This window comes from Macaca thibetana, chromosome 5, assembly GCF_024542745.1.
Source record: "Macaca thibetana thibetana isolate TM-01 chromosome 5, ASM2454274v1, whole genome shotgun sequence".
Lineage (NCBI taxonomy): Eukaryota > Metazoa > Chordata > Mammalia > Primates > Cercopithecidae > Macaca > Macaca thibetana.
The window spans coordinates 138,853,513-138,871,792 of record NC_065582.1 but is presented as its reverse complement, the minus strand read 5'-3'; the positions used below and the strand labels follow the sequence as shown (position 1 = coordinate 138,871,792).

At 39.6% G+C, this 18,280-nt stretch overlaps 1 protein-coding gene across 9 annotated transcripts in view; it reads right to left on the bottom strand.

Moving 5' to 3' along the window:
• CORIN (corin, serine peptidase) overlaps positions 1–18,280 on the bottom strand; it is a 270,543-nt gene that overhangs the window by 31,010 nt on the left and 221,253 nt on the right. The gene's annotated exons all lie outside the window — the stretch shown is intronic.

Genomic DNA, 18,280 nt, shown 5'->3' with positions numbered 1-18,280 from the left:
GTTTTTGCATTTCATTCATTAGCTTCCAAGAAGAAAGGCAATTAAGCTGGAATTTCTCAGTTACAAGTAGAAAATTTAAGAAATTAATCATCAAGGATAGGATAATGTCATTATGAAAATTAGGTTTTCATGAAATTCTTGAACACTGGCATGTTTCTCATGCACGAACATAAACTTTCAGCACTAGAAAGTCAGTGGGTCATCCTATACCCATTTTAAAAAGTCAGTGAATTTGCTTGGTTGTATTTCTGCCATCGTACAGAATCTGAGCATCTGCATAACTTCAATTTTCCTTTCTTTTTCACCCAGCTTTATTGAGGCATACTTGACAAATAAAAATTGTACACATTTAAGGGGTGTAATGTAATGTTTGATATATGTATACCTTGTGAAATGGTTACCATAATCAAGCTAAGTAGCATATCTATCACCACCTAGTTATGTGTGTGTGTGTGTGTGTGTGTGTGTGTGTGTGTGTGTGTGTGTGTGTGTGTGTGGTAAGAACACTAAGGCCAAGAATCTTAGCAAATTTCAAGTATACAATTTAGTATTGTTAAGTATAGTCACCATGTTGTACGTTAGATCTCCAGAACTTATTCATTCCACATTACTGCATCTTTGTACTCTTTGACCATCTCCCCATTTTCCCCATCCCCTAGTTTTTGGCAACTCACATTCTACTCTCTGCATTTACGAGTTGACTTTTTTAGATTCCACATATAAATGAGATCATGCCTTATTTGTCTTTCTATGCTTGGCGTATTTCACTTAACATGTCCTCCAGGTTTATCCATATTGTCTCAAATGGCAGAATTTCCTTCTTTTTTAAGAATACTGAATACTGTTCTATTGTGTAAAGAAAATGTGGTGTGCATCTATTGATTCATACATGGAGAAGGAAATTTTAGCAATGATCTAATCCAGCACCTAGAGCAAGAGTATAAATGGAGGCCCAAATGCCATTTGTCTACATATTTAGATGTTATAAATCAAGTTTTCAAGCTGTCAAAGAAAATTTCTCTCCTCCTCTCTTGACAAACATATCTGTTAGGTTCAAATACAGATCTCTTGGACTCCTGAGAACGGTGGGTTTCAAACATTAGCATTCATCAGAATCACCTGGAGGACCTGTTACAACACAGATTTTTGGCCTCATCCCCAGATTTTCTGATTCAATTAAGTCTCAGCTGGGACCCAAAATCTCTCGCTCTACCAAGATCACAGGTGATGATAATGATGCTGGTCTGAGACCACACTTTGAAAACATCATTCTAGAAAAGGGATGAGGCTCCATGTGAGCATAACTCCTTGGCTAACAGAGTCCTTAACCCATGGGATGAGCTAGAGGAGGAGGGCCGGAGGGTCCCTCTAAATCAGGGTTTCTCACCCTAGGTGCTATTGACAAGTTATACCAGCTAATTATCTGCTATGTGGGGCGATTCATGTGCACTGCGGGATGTTTTGTAACATCCCTAGCTTCTACCCACTAGCTGCTAGTAAGATCCCATCAACTCTGGATTTACAATTTAAAAAATAATGTCTATAGACATTCCAAATGTCCCCTAGGACAGGGGTCCCCAGCCCCAGGGCCCCTGGGGACCAGGCCACACAGCAGGAGGTGAGTGTGGGGCAAGCCAGCAAAGCTTAATCTGTGTTTACAGCTGCTCACAATCACGGGCATTACTGCCTGAGCTCCGCCTCCTGTCCCATTAGCGGCCTTAGAGTCTCACAGAAGTGTGACTCCTATTGTGAACTGCGCATGCGTGGGACCTAGGTTGCGTGGTTCTTACGGGAATCAAATCCCTGATGATCTACTATCATTGCCTCTCATCACCCTCAGATGGGACCATCTAGTTGTAGGAAAACAAGCTCAGGGCTCCCACTGATTCAACATTATGGTGAGTAGTATACTGATTTCATTATATAATGATTTCATTATAATGTAATAATAATAGAAATAAAGTACACAATAAATGTAATGTGCTTGAATCATGCCAAAACCGTTCCCCCCATCGCACCCCAGTCCGTGGAAAAACTGTCTTCCACAAAACCAGTCCCTGGTGCCAAAAAGGTTGGGGACTGCTGCCCTAGGGGCAAAGTCACCCCTGGTTGAGAACCACTGCTCTAAATAATGGGGCCTGAAAGCAGTGCTATACAGAGAAGCAGAAGGATTTGCCTTATATTTACTTCTTGAGGAATTGTGTAGTCATAAGACACACATACAAATATATCATTTTTCTGACGCTGAAATGAGAGAACAGAGCTCATTAAGAGTTCTGGAACATCCTGACATTACGAAAGGGATTAAATATTTCAAGGCTTAGGAGAACAGCCAGATCCCTAGACAATTTGGCCAACTCTCCCATCCTCAAGTCACTTTGTTTTAGTAATAAATATCCCATGTTCGAATTATGATTACGTTGGGGCTGCTTACTTAAAAAACGAAGGTCATCACAAATTCCTCCAAAACCAGGGCTTTTCTCTTACCTCTAACAAGACAGACGTGCAGGAATTACCTACACATGTAACACATTTCACTTGAAGGATAAGGTTTGTCTCTTGCATCTATTGACGGGGGAAAATAATCTAAGCATCCAACCTGAGTCCTTGACAGTTCATCTTGACATATAAATGCCTTTCACAGTGGATAAGATAAATTATTCGCAATTCTAAATATCCTGTTGCAAACTTGAAACATTTACACTAAACATTTTGTATCTGATTTCAAAAATCTCTTCTTGAATCTTGTCATATTCTCCCTGTTTGGGTCCCATAGATTTGACATATTAATACTGAAAGTTAGTTATTGCGTCAAGTAGAAATTTTGACAGGCAGGCACTAATAGGTTTCAAACGAAACCTGAATGAACTCTGCTACAGAAACATTTCTCAGGTTGGATAGCTCAGTTCAATGGGAGTTTATACAGCAAAACTCCCATCAGTAGAAATGCTTAAAGCAGAGCACAAATTCTGAGCTTATTTTTCTAGTTAACTCAATATTTTAAAAACACTTTTTATTGCAATCCTAACTGATGATAGATAGAACGATCGATCGATCGATAGATAGATAGATAGACAGATAGATTTTTCTTTTTTCTTTTTTTTTTTTTTGAGATGGAGTCTCACTCTGTCACCCAGGCTGGAGTGGAGCGGCTTGATCTCAGCTTACTGCAACCTCCACCTTCCAGGTTCAAGCAATTCTCCTGCCTCAGCCTCCCGGGTAGCTGGGGACTACAGACTCATGCCACCACACCCGGCTAATTTTTGTACTTTTTGGTGGAGGTAGGGTTTCATTATGTTGCCCAGACTGGTCTCGAACTCCTGACCTCAAGTGATCTGCATGCCTTGGCCTCCCAGGGTGCTGGGATTACAAGTGTGAGCCACTGCGCCCATCCTATAATTGTATTCTCTTACTATTTGTTTGTCTATCTCAGAGATGGAGCGTAGTAACTGTATTAGGCAAGGATCTATAGGTACAAATGACAAAACTATCTCAAAGCAAAGAGGGGGAAGGTTAATGGATCATAAAATTAACTTGCAGAGTATTCATATTTCATAAAATAAAAGAATCAACAAAACTAAATATTTAATCCATTTGCAATATAAAAATTACAAAATTGTAATGTGAACTAAAATTTAAATTTATAAAATATGACTATTAAATATACACTATCATTCTAATATAAATTAGAAAACAAAAATAAAAATAAAGCACCATTTAAAATAAACATCTTATTATAAGTATAAAAATAATCATAAACATTTTGAATTAAAATATCATTTGAACATATATAAAATTCAGTCTTATAAAACAAACATGTTGTAAGAATATTTTTGAGCAGAAGTGTCTACCTCTTTTAGAATCTATGCCAGTTCAGCTATTTCCTTCTGGCTATTTTATTTTCAAAAATCCCATCTGCTTTTTTCGAGAACTTGACCTTTTGGGACAACACTTTTTTTTAAGAGATAGAAATGTGACATTTTATTGACAATTTAATTTTAGTTTCAAAGAAAATATTTCTTGCTTATCTTCACATCTTTTGCTTCATCATGTAAAGCTAGAGATTATCAGTTTCAATTTCAACATACTTTTTAAATTCCAGTTCTTCAGAAAGACTCTGAACCAGAGTAGAATGTATTTTTCTAACACAAGTCTTGCTTTGTTGGCTGCTATTTTCTTCTTCTTGAGTATAACAGGAATATAAAAATGCTTTCTAAAAATATGTGCATCTCTATTCACTTCAAAGTTTTAAGTCAATATATAGCTCTATGGGTCCATTACAAGATAAATAATTCAAAATTCAAAAAAAAAATAAACAAATATTGAATTAACAAAAAAATTGGCATTTTAAAAGTGCCTAAAATAGTACTGGAATATGTGAGTATCAAAAAGTGGAAATGTAATCAATTACTAAAGAGATGTGGATGGTCTTCAAGATGATCAATGCCAGGGAACCAGTACCCTCAGGGCTCTTCAACTCTCGTCTCCACTTCCTTCTGTGTTGTGGGGAGGAGGGCAAAGGGGATGGCAGCTTCATTGTCTTAAAGTAAGTTTTCTATAAGCCAGAGGACTAGCTGCCTACAGTTCTAAACTCACAGGCATTCATCTTTATGACCAAAAAAGAAAGAAGTCATCTTTCCCAGTTCCAATTAAAATAAATATTGGGCCGGGCGTGGCTCACGCCTGTAATCCCAGCACTTTGGGAGGCCAAGGCAGGTGGATCATGTGAGGTCAGGAGTTCAAGACCAGCCTGGTCCACGTGGCAAAACCCCGTCTCTACTAAAAATACAAAAATTAGCCGGGCATGGTGGTGGGCACCTGCAATCCCAGCTACTCAGGAGTCTGAGGAAGGAGAATCATTTGAACCTGGGAGGCAGAGGTTGCAGTGAGCCAAGATCACACTATTGCACTCCAGCCTGTGTGACAAGAGCAGAACTCTGTCTTAAATAAATAAAAATCTTGTTGAAGAACCAAGAATCCCAAAACCAATCACTGTGGCCTGGCAGTAAGACACTTTGATTGGTCCATCTTGGGGTAGGTACCTACCCCTCAACCAATCACAGACCAAAAAGAGAGTCATGTACAAAGAAGGTCGCTCCCATTTGGAGCCCAAGGATAAAATGGGAAGTGAAGCAAATATCCAGAAGGAAGGGATGTAGGCCCCAAAGGAAGGGAGGAATGTAGAGAAGCAACACAATATGTGCCTGCTGCCTGTGACCTTAATTGAAATGAGTTAGTTCAAAAGATTATTGTTCTTCAGAATCAAGATTCTACATGTTCTTCACTTTGTATGTTAGTTTTGGGAAGACATAGGAAAGGTAAAAGATTAGGTTGAAATTAGGCTTGACATGTTTATTAATGTTACAGTGGGTTAGTGAGTGAGTGTTCAAGCTGATATAAAGTGAGTTGGAGCTCAGAAGAAACATTATAGTGACGGTTTAAACAAGTGACATAGCCAGATAGATAAGGGTTAAAACTGATGCTTACAGGTTAATGAGGTGGGATAGAAATGGAGATAATAGATTGGTGTGGTATCAGATGGAGTCCCTCTCTAAGGAGCTATTATTTTAGTTAGAGGAACAAATTACAAACATGTAAAAAACTATTTTGGATACTGATAAGTTCTCTGAATAAGACAAAATAACCAAATGTGATAGAGTTACATGCTGAGACTGAAAGCTGCCTCAAGTAGGATTGTCAAAGAAAGTTTCTCTAAGTCACAGATGTATGAGCTGAGACATGAATAATGAAGTATTAGAGTTCTGCATTCCAAGTAAAAATAACAGTGAAGGCAAACCCCCCAAGATGGGTATGAGCTTGAAATGTTTTAACATAATAAGGTCAATGTGTCTAAAGTTTAGTGGGCAAGTGGAGAATACTAGGATATTTACTGGGTCAGAGAGGAAGGCAGGGACCAAATTATGCAGTGTCTGGTAGGTCAGAGTAAGAAAGCAGATTTTCAGCCCAAACTGTAAAATAATAAGATAAGAAGACCAAAATCTTTTGCATGTAGGTAATATTGTTGCTGTCAGTCCTGTCTTTCAGGTAAAAGCCAGATTGCAGTAGGTTTTTAAGACAACATGAAAAAGATACCTTATCAGAAGTTGAGTCATCATTAAGGGTCTCCTGGTGTATCTAGCTTCAAAAGGAGACTGATTCCTTAAAAGGGCTTCTAACAGAAATAATAGAAGCCCTCAGGGCGGAGCAAGATGGCCGAATAGGAACAGCTCCAGTCTCCAGCTCCCAGCGCGAGCAACACAGAAGACAAGTGATTTCTGCATTTTCAACTGAGGTACTGGGTTCATCTCACTAGGGACTGCCGGACAATCGGTGCTGGTCAGATGCTGCAGCCCAACCAGCGAGAGCTGAAGCAGGGCGAGGCATCGCCTCACCTGGGAAGCCCAAGAGGGAAGGGAATCCCTTTCCCTAGCCAGGGGAACTCAGACACACAGCACCTGGAAAATCGGGTAACTCCCACCCCAATACTGTGCTTTACCAAGGGTCTTAGCAAACCGGCACACCAGGAGATTATATCCCACACCTGGCTGGGAGGGTCGCACGCCCATGGAGCATCCTTCATTGCTAGCACAGCAGTCTGCGATCTAACGACAAGACAGCAGCGGGGCAGGGGGAGGGGCACCCGCCATTGCTGAGGCTTAAGTAGGAAACAAAGCCGCTGGGAAGCTTGAACTGGGTGGAGCTCACAGCAGCTCAAGGAGGCCTACCTGTCTCTGTAGACTCCACCTCTGGGGACAGGGCACAGCTAAACAACAACAAAAACAAAAAAAAAGCAGCAGAAACCTCTGCAGACGCAAACAACTCTGTCTGACAGCTTTGAAGAGAGCAGTGGATCTCCCAACACAGAGGTTGAGATCTGAGAATGGACAGACTGCCTGCTCAAGTGGGACCCTGACCCCTGAGTAGCCTAACTGGGAGACATCCCCCACTAGGGGCAGACCGACACCCCACACCTCACAGGGTGGACTACACCCCTGAGAGGAAGCTTCCAAAGCAAGAATCAGACAGGTACACTTGTTGTTCAGCAATATTCTATCTTCTGCAGCCTCTGCTGCTGATACCCAGGCAAACAGCGTCTAGAGTGGACCTCAAACAATCTCCAACAGACCTACAGCTGAGGGTCCTGACTGTTAGAAGGAAAACTAACAAACAGGAAGGACACCCACACCAAAACCGCATCAGTACATCACCATCATCAAAGACCAGAGGCAGATAAAACCAAAAAGATGGGGAAAAAGTAGGGCAGAAAAGCTGGAAATTCAAAAAATAAGAGTGCATCTCCCCCTGCAAAGGAACACAGCTCATCGCCAGCAACGGATCAAAGCTGGATGGGGAATGACTTTGACGAGATGAGAGAAGAAGGCTTCAGTCCATCAAACTTCTCAGAGCTAAAGGACGAATTACATACCCAGTGCAAAGAAACTAAAAATCTTGAAAAAAGAGTGGAAGAATTGATTACTAGAATAATTAAGGCAGAGAAGGCCATAAATGAAGTGACAGAGATGAAAACCATGACCTGAGAAATACGTGACAAATGCACAAGCTTCAGTAACCGACTAGATCAACTGGAAGAAAGAGTATCAGCAATTGAGGATCAAATGAATGAAATGAAGCGAGAAGAGAAATCTAAAGAAAAAAGAACAAAAAGAAATGAACAAAGCCTGCAAGAAGTATGGGATTATGTAAAAAGACCAAATCTACGTCTGATTGAGGTGCCTGAAAGTGAGGGGGAAAATGGAACCAAGTTGGAAAACACTCTGCAGGATATCATCCAGGAGAATTTCCCCAACCTAGTAGGGCAGGCCAACATTCAAATTCAGGAAATACAGAGAACGCCACAAAGATACTCCTCGAGAAGAGCAACTCCAAGACACATAATTGCCAGATTCACCAAAGTTGAAATGAAGGAAAAAATCTTAAGGGCAGCCAGAGAGAAAGGTCGGGTTACCCACAAAGGGACTAACAGCAGATCTCTCGGCAGAAACTATCCAAGCCAGAAGAGTGTGGGGGCCAATAGTCAACATTCTTAAAGAAAAGAATTTTCAACCCAGAATTTCATATCCAGCCAAACTAAGTTTCATAAGTGAAGGAGAAATAAAATCCTTTACAGAGAAGCAAATGCTTAGAGATTTTGTCACCACCAGGTCTGCCTTACAAGAGACCCTGAAGGAAGCACTGAACATGGAAAGGAACAACAGGTACCAGCCATTGCAAAAACATGCCAAAATGTAAAGACCATCGAGGCTAGGAAGAAACTGCATCAACTAACGAGCAAAATAACCAGTTAATATCATAATGGCAGGATCAGGTTCACACATAACAATATTAACCTTAAATGTAAATGGACTAAATGCTCCAATTAAAAGACACAGACTGGAAAACTGGATAAAGAGTCAAGACCCATCAGTTTGCTGTATTCAGGAGACCCATCTCACATGCAGAGACATACATAGGCTCAAAATAAAGGGATGGAGGAAGATCTACCAAGCAAATGGAGAACAAAAAAAAGCAGGGGTTGCAATACTAGTCTCTGATAAAACAGACTTTAAACCATCAAAGATCAAAAGAGACAAAGAAGGCCATTACATAATGGTAAAGGGATCAATTCAACAGGAAGAGCTAACTATCCTAAATATATATGCACCCAATACAGGAGCACCCAGATTCATAAAGCAAGTCCTTAGAGACTTACAAAGAGACTTAGACTCCCATTCAATAATAATGGGAGACTTGAACACCCCACTGTCAACATTAGACAGATCAAAGAGACAGAAAGTTAACAAGGATATCCAGGAATTGAACTCATCTCTGCAGCAAGCAGATGTAATAGAAATCTACAGAACTCTCCACCCCAAATCAACAGAATATATATTCTTCTCAGCACCACATCTCACTTATTCCAAAATTGACCACATAATTGGAAGTAAAGCACTCCTCAGCAAATGTACAAGAACAGAAATTATAACAAACTGTCTCTCAGACCATAGTGCAATCAAATTAGAACTCAGGACTAAGAAACTCAATCAAAACCGCTCAACTACATGTAAGCTGAACAACCTGCTCCTGAATGACTACTGGGTACATAACGAAATGAAGGCAGAAATAAAGATGTTCTTTGAAATCAATGAGAACAAAGATACAACATACCAGAATCTATGGGACACATTTAAAGCAGTGTGTAGAGGGAAATTTATAGCACTAAATCCCCACAAGAGAAAGCTGGAAATATCTAAAACTGACACTCTAACATCACAATTAAAAGAACTAGAGAAGCAAGAGCAAACACATTCAAAAGCAAGCAGAAGGCAAGAAATAACTAAGATCAGAGCAGAACTGAAGGAGATAGAGACACAAAAAACCCTCCAAAAAATTAATGAATCAGGAGTTGGTTTTTTGAAAAGATCAAGAAAATTGATAGACCGCTAGCAAGACTAATAAAGAAGAAAAGAGAGAAGAATCAAATAGACGCAATAAAAAATTATAAAGGGGATATCACCTCCGACTCCACAGAAATACAAACTACCATCAGAGAATACTGTAAACACCTCTATGCAAATAAACTAGAAAATCTAGAAGAAATGGATAATTTCCTGGACACTTACACCCTCCCAAGACTAAACCAGGAAGAAGCTGAGTCCCTGAATAGACCAATAGCAGGCTCTGAAATTGAGGCAATAATTAATAGCCTACCAAAAAAAGTCCAGGACCACATGGATTCACAGCTGAATTCTACCAGAGGTACAAGGAGGAGCTGGTACCATTCCTTCTAAAATCAATCAATAGAAAAAGAGGGAATCCTCCCTAACTCATTTTATGAGGCCAACATCATCTGGATACCAAAGCCTGGCAGAGACACAACAAAAAAAGAGAATTTTAGACCAATATCCCTGATGAACATCGATGCAAAAATCCTCAACAAAATACTGGCAAGCCACATCCAGCAGCACATCCAAAAGCTTATCCACCATGATCAAGTGGGCTTCATCCCTGGGATGCAAGGCTGGTTCAACATATGCAAATCAATAAATGTAATCCAGCATATAAACACAACCAAAGACAAAAACCATATGATTATCTCAATAGATGCAGAAAAGGCCTTTGACAAAATTCAACAGCCCTTCATGCTAAAAACGCTCAATAAATTTGGTATTGATGGAACGTACCTCAAAATAATAAGAGCTATTTATGACAAACCCACAGCCAATATCATACTGAATGGGCAAAAACTGGAAAAATTCCCTTTGAAAACTGGCACAAGACAGGGATGCCCTCTCTCACCACTCCTATTCAACATAGTGTTGGAAGTTCTGGCTAGGGCAATCAGGCAAGAGAAAGAAATCAAGGGTATTCAGTTAGGAAAAGAAGTCAAATTGTCCCTGTTTGCAGATGACATGATTGTATATTTAGAAAACCCCATTGTCTCAGCCCAAAATCTCCTTAAGCTGATAAGCAACTTCAGCAAAGTCTCAGGATACAAAATTAATGTGCGAAAATCACAAGCATTCTTATACACCAGTAACAGACAAACAGAGAGCCAAATCATGAATGAACTTCCATTCACAATTGCTTCAAAGAGAATAAAATACCTAGGAATCCAACTTACAAGGGATGTAAAGGACCTCTTCAAGGAGAACTACAAACCACTGCTCAGTGAAATAAAAGAGGACACAAACAAATGGAAGAACATACCATGCTCATGGATAGGAAGAATTAATATCGTGAAAATGGCCATACCGCCCAAGGTAATTTATAGATTCAATGCCATCCCCATCAAGCTACCAATGAGTTTCTTCACAGAATTGGAAAAAACTGCTTTAAAGTTCATATGGAACCAAAGAAGAGCCCACATTGCCAAGACAATCCTAAGTCAAAAGAACAAAGCTGGAGGCATCATGCTACCTGACTTCAAACTATACTACAAGGCTACAGTAACCAGAACAGCATGGTACTGGTACCAAAACAGAGATATAGACCAATGGAACAGAACAGATCTACACATCTACAGCCATCTGATCTTTGACAAACCTGAGAAAAACAAGAAATGGGGAAAGGATTCCCTATTTAATAAATGGTGCTGGGAAAATTGGCTAGCCATAAGTAGAAAGCTGAAACTGGATCCTTTTCTTACTCCTTATACAAAAATTAATTCAAGATGGATTAGAGACTTAAATGTTAGACCTAATACCATAAAAACCCTAGAAGAAAACCTAGGTAATACCATTCAGGACATAGGCATGGGCAAGGACTTCATGTCTAAAACACCAAAAGCAACGGCAACAAAAGCCAAAATTGACAAATGGGATCTCATTAAACTAAAGAGCTTCTGCACAGCAAAAGAAACTACCATCAGAGTGAACAGGCAACCTACAGAATGGGAGAAAATTTTTGCAATCTACTCATCTGACAAAGGGCTAATATCCAGAACCTACAAAGAACTCAAACAAATTTACAATAAAAAAACAAACAACCCCATCAAAAAGTGGGCAAAGGATATAAACAGACATTTCTCAAAAGAAGACATTCATACAGCCAACAGACACATGAAAAAATGCTCATCATCACTGGCCATCAGAGAAATGCAAATCAAAACCACAATGAGATACCATCTCACACCAGTTAGAATGGCAATCATTAAAAAGTCAGGAAACAACAGGTGCTGGAGAGGATGTGGAGAAATAGGAACACTTTTACACTGTTGGTGGGATTGTCAACTAGTTCAAACAATATGGAAAACAGTATGGCGATTCCTCAAGGATCTAGAGCTAGAAGTACCATATGTCCCAGCCATCCCATTACTGGGTATATACCCAAAGGATTATAAATCATGCTGCTATAAAGACACATGCACACGTATGTTTATTGCTGCACTATTCACAATAGCAAAGACTTGGAATCAACCCAAATGTCCATCAGTGACAGACTGGATTAAGAAAATGTGGCACATATATACCATGGAATGCTATGCAGCCATAAAAAAACGATGAGTTTGTGTCCTTTGTAGGGACATGGATGCAGCTGGAAACCATCATTCTCAGCAAACTATCACAAGAACAGAAAACCAAACACCGCATGTTGTCACTCAGAGGTGGGAACTGAACAATGAGATCACTTGGACTCGGGAAGGGGAACATCACACACCAGGGCCTATCATGGGAAGGGGGAAGGGGGGAGGGATTGCATTGGGAGTTGTACCTGATTTAAATGACTAGTTGATGGGTGCTGACGAGTTGATGGGTGCAGCACACCAACATGGCACAAGTATACATATGTAACAAACCTGCACGTTATGCACATGTACCCTAGAACTTAAAGTATAATAATAAAAAAAAATAATAATAATAATAATAATAGAAGCCCTCTTTGGTCAACTCCTAATGGATTATTCAAGTTATAAATCACGTTCTTATTTACCCAGGATCCATTCATATCATGTCCAAGACAATGCTGCAACCATGGTGATGAGTGGGAATAAATTTTTGGAGGAAGTTAAAGTGTAAACCCTTGTACCAGGGATTATTAGGGACTAGTAGGTCATATAATAGAAGCTGTCTTTGTGGTTTTGCCCAGATACAGAAACATGCTTTGAAAAGAATGTTTGACCAACTTCTATTGACCAACACTAAAAGATCAGGGCATAAAATCAAATTGCAACTAACTCCATAAAAGCATTTTTGCCAAAATCATAGGGCCCAGACACACTGTTTCCCAATCATCTAACTTTAGATACAGCTTGTGGAGCCCAGATATATAAAGAGTCACATTTCCCTTAGACTAACTCACTCAAATACCAGATGTTACAACTGAGCATTCGGCAAATATCAGAAGGCAGTCTAAACTCTGATTTGTATCATCAATTAATTAAATGCCCATAAGTTTTTTGATACTGAACATGCAGGTACCAAAGTCCATATGCTGTTAATGTGGTTTGGCTGTGTCCCCACCCAAATCTCATCTTGAATTGTAACTCCTACAATTCCCACATGTCATGGGAGGAACCTGGTAGGAGGTGATTGAATTATGGGGGCAGGTCTTCCTGTGCTGTTCTCATGATAGTGAATGAGTTTCAGGAGATCTGACAGTTTTAAAAATGGGAGTTTCTCCGCACACGCTCTCTCTTTTTTGTGTGCTGCCATCAACATGAGATGTGACTTGCTCCTTCTTACCTTCTGCCATGATTGTGAGGCCTCCACAGCCATGTGGAACTGTAAGTCCATTAAACTTCTTTTTTTTCTTCCCAGTCTCAGGAATGTCTTTATCAGTAGTGTGAAAATGGACTAATACAGTAAATTGGTACCAGTAGAGTGGGGTGCTGCTATAGATACACAAAAATATGGAAGCAACTTTGGAACTGGGTAACAGGCAGAGGTTGGAAAAGTTTGGAGGGCTGAGAAGAAGACAGGAAAATGTAGGAAAGTTTGGAACTCCCTAGAAATGAGTTGAATGACTTTGATCAAAATGCTGATAGCAATATGGACAATAAAGTCCATGCTGAGGTGGTCTCAGAAGGAAATGAGGAACTTGTTGGGAACCAGAGCAAAGGTGATTCTTGTTATATTTTACTAAAGAGAGTGGTGGTATTTTGCCCTGCCCTAGAGATCTGTGGAACTTTGAACTTGACAGATGATTTAGGGTATCTGGTAGAAGACATTTCTATTTTTTTTTTTTTTAGAAGACATTTCTAAACAGCAAAGCATTCAAGAGGTGACTTGGGTGCTGTTAAAGGCATTCAGTGTTATAAGGGAAGTAGAGTATAAAAGTTAGGAAAATTTGCAGCCTGACAATGCAATAGAAAAGAAAATACCATTTTCTGAGGAGAAATTCAAGCTTGCTGCAGAATTTGCAAAAGTAATGAGGAGCAGAATGTTAATCCCCAAGACAATGGGGAAATGTCTCCAGGACATGTCAGAGGTCTTCATGGCAGCCCCTCCCATTACAGGTCCAGACGACTAGGAGAAAAAAGTGGTTTCATGGACTGGGACTAGGGTCCTTGTGCTGCGTGCAGCCTAGGGACTTGGTGCTGTGTCCCAGCTGTGCCAGATATGACTAAAAGGGGCCAAGGTACGACTCAGGCTGTTGCTTCAGAGGGTGGAAGCCCCAAGCGTTGGCAACTTCCACAGGGTGCAAGTTGAGCCTGCAAGTGCACAGAAGTCAAGAATCAGGATTTGGGAGCCTCTGCCTAGATTTCAGAGGATGTATGGAAATGCATGGATGCCCAGAGAGAAGTTTGCTGCAGGGGTGGGGCCCTCATGGAGAACCTCTGCTAGGCAGTGTGGAAGGCAAATGTGGGGTCAGAGTCCCCACAAAGAATTCCTACTGGGGCACAGCCTAGTGGAGCTGTGAGAAGAGGGCCACCATCCTCAAGACCCCAGCATGGTAGATCCACTGACAGCTTATACCATGTGCCTGGAAAAGCCTCAGACACTCCGTACCAGCCCATGAAAGCAGCCAGGAGGGAGGCTGTATCCTGCAAAGCCACAGGGGAAGAGCTGCCCAAGACCATGGGAACCCACCTTTTGCATCAGCGTGATCCAGATGCAAGACATGGAGTCAAAAGAGATCATTTTGGAGTTTTAAGATTTGACTGCCCTGCTGGATTTCAGACTTGCATAGGGCCTGTAGTCCCCTTGTTTTGGCCAATTTCTCCCACTTGGAATGACTATATTTACACAATGCCTGTACCCCCACTGTGTCTAGGAAACTAACTTGCTTTTGATTTTACAGGCTCATAGATGGGAGAGACTTGCCTTATCTTAGATGAGACATCAGACTGTGGACTCTTGAGTTAATGCTGAAATGCTTTAAGACTTTGGGGGACTATTGGGAAGGCATGATTGGTTTTGAATTGTGAGGACATGAGATTTGGGAGGGGCCAGGGGCAGAATGATATGGTTTGGCTGTGTCTCCACCCAAATCTCATCTCGAATTGTAACTCATGGGGGCAGGTCTTTCCTGTGCTGTCCTCATGATAGTGAATAAGTTTCACAAGATCTGATGGTTTTAAAAATGGTAGTTTCCCCACACAAGCTCTCTCTTTTTTGTGTGCCACCATACACGTGAGATGTGACTTGCTTCTCCTTGCCTTCCGCCATGATTATGAGGCCTTCCCAGCTCTGTGGAACTGTTAAGTCCATTTAACTTCTTTTTCTTCCCAGTCTCTGGTACGATCTTAATTAGCAGCATGAAAGTGGACTAATACAGCTGTCACAAGTATTTAGGGGCTTCATTTATACATTTTTCTAATCAAATGGCCATCTTACTTCCAATCTGGGCTGAACTCTTGAGATATCAACAGATGAAAGCAAAAAGTTTTTCAAATTCAACAAAGAACTCTACATCTTCTCATCCAGACAAGCACTGAGTTGAGAGCCTAGCATTTGAGAGTAAGACATGGAAGGTATAATTTGGGTCTAAAAAAATCCTAAGTGCAAGTGTTTTAAATCAACTGCCTCTATCAAGAAAGCATTTCAGTAGAATCCCTGCAACACATGAAATTTGGTAGACCTGCATTCTTGATAAATTCCCTCCAAAATATACCCCCTGAAGTAGATGAGTGATCCACTTGGAATTAGGTTATGCTGGTTCTGGACCCTACATACACTACAATGCCATTCTCTATAAATGTTTACTGAATGAACTGATGAATGAATGAGTGATATAACAAATTTATACTATCAAGGTAAGATTAAAGTTTTATGTTTTTCTTGTATAATTTTAATAGAAATGCCATGTTCTATGCAATAAGTCTACACCATTCTCAGATGGCAAAATATCTGGACTTTTTTCTAACTTTGTGTTATTGGCTGTTCACCTACATGTCTTCCCTGCTCCATTATAAACTCTGACGATGTTATTCACTTTGCATCCTCGACCCAATGCCTAGTCCAGTACAAGGCCCATAAGCAGATACTCAAAAACAAAAAGGGAAGGGAAATACTGAATGGAATTAGTTGGGAGTTGCTTTTTAAACTTCAAATTTTTGATGCAGAATATGTCTGAATGTACAAAGGCAGGCTGGCATAAATTCCACTCCGGAAGCTGAGAAGGAACACCCATTCCCACTTCCCTCCTTTTGCAGCATAGGCCAATCATGACCAGACAGACCCTTCTAGCAAGGACTGTGATCTGGAGGAAATGACTCAAAGGTGCAGGGTGACTTAGAGTTTCTTTGAGTCATCGGTGGCAGAATTGTGAATTTGCAGCACAGCAGCTGGTCTCCAGAGACAGTGGTCACATGGCAGCTGCCTGAGCCTGTTCCCTCAGCAGGAAGCTAGCCTCATCTTGACCATTACCATCATGGCTAGCATAGCCTGGCTCTCCAGATTTCTGTCAATTCATGAGCTACTCAAGTCAACTAAAGAGTAAACTTCAAGGCAACTAAAAAGTTCAAAAACTACTAGTACTCATTTCTTTAAGGGACTTATCACCACTTACCCATTTTTCCCATTAAATCAGTCAAATAATGGATATGGTTTTCCAACCACACCTCTATCTCAGATTTTCCTAGCCCTTCTGGGAAATAAAATAATCTAAAATAAAAAATATCTGTATGTCTATTTGCATTTTATATATCTAAAGATATCTAAAATATTATATTGAAGTTTCAATTTCCAACTATGTTGAGAAAATGGAGCAAATGGAGTACATATTTTTTTAAAAATCCAGTGTGCACACAATAGCCAAAGTTGGGAATAATCCAGATGTCTGAATGGATAAACAAAATGTATATCCATTTAATGGCATATTATTCAATCACAAGCAGGAAGTAAGTACTGGTACATGCTACAAGACAGATGATTGAAAATGTGCTAAGTGAAAGAAACCAGATGAAAAGGCTACATGTTGTATATTTCCATTTATATTAAAATATCCAGAATAGGCCAATTTATAGAGGCAGAAAGCAGATTAGTGGTTATGTGGGCCTGTGGGTATGAGAAAATGGAAAGTAACTGCCTAGTGAGTACATAGTTTCCTTTTGGGATAATAAAAGTGTTCTAAAACAAATAGTGGTGATGGCTGCACAACATTGTGAATAAAATAAATGCCACTGAATTATACACTTTAAAGTGGTTAAATGGTGAATTTTATGTATGTGCATTTTAACACAATAAAAACTCTAATATGCAAATATTTAGAAGAAACATAAAGAAGCATATTTAAAAACAGAAACCTATCTATTTACAATAGAACAGCTATGTTCAGGGTGGCTTGTCAAAAGAACTTTCTGGTTGTAAAATCTTTGCAGTTCCAACCTTATACTTTGCAAATAAAACCTTGTATATATAATGTTTTATTGAGAAGAAAGATGCTTCATAACCATATGCAAAAGATTTTTCATTTATCTCTGAACACAATCATATCCTATTTCATTTAGACACAATAATGAAGTTGTAAAAATGAAGTCTAATTTAATAGATCTTGGCAAATACAATTTTCCACTCTCGTAAAGTTTAAGGTTCCTTTATTATAAATGAGCATTGGTTATTCAATTCCTAAAGATGTGGGTCTTTTCAGGGGAGAAGTGGACTCAAGATGTTGGGAGCTACATATTAGTAATTCTTTGAACTAGGATAACAAAAATGTGCTGCTAGTTGCTATCCCATAACTGAATGACTCATTATTGTAAAACCGTTTCAATTTTGTTCAGTGGATCTCAGGAAATGCCATTTACTCAATTTTTTATTTAGTCTAGAATTTTAGAACTCCTTTGTCTTCAATTTCTCTAATTTCTACATTTCCCCCAAATCTCAAATATATCGATGGTAAAAGAAATACTTAAGTATTCTAAGACCCCAAAAATTATTGCTTTCCATCCCCAATGGAACTGAAAAAGAAAAACCTCACAAAATAGCAAGTATCTAACTTTCAAAGGATCCATTTCAGTACATCTGTATCAAAGCCAGAGTGAATCTTTTCATTCTACTGAGAAGCGAATATACTGAACTATTTCTTGATTTACATTTACTGCCTTACTTAGAGTAAACAGAAATGCCAGCAACTTCAACTTCTTTAAAAATGTGTTGCTTAAGAAGAAATTTTCAATAACCTCTTGGGGGAAAATTACAAGATTTTTTCATCCAGATTTCTCAAATGAAATGATCATAATGCTTTTATAAATAATGAAAGCATTTCGTTTCAGAAGTACTTAAAATACAATTACTTCATTTACTTTTAGAGACTCCATCAAAGTACGTTTCCAGCACACACTCCTCAGGGCAGGTGCCTGTAATTAAATGTGGTCCTCTCACCTGATTCATTTCCTGGG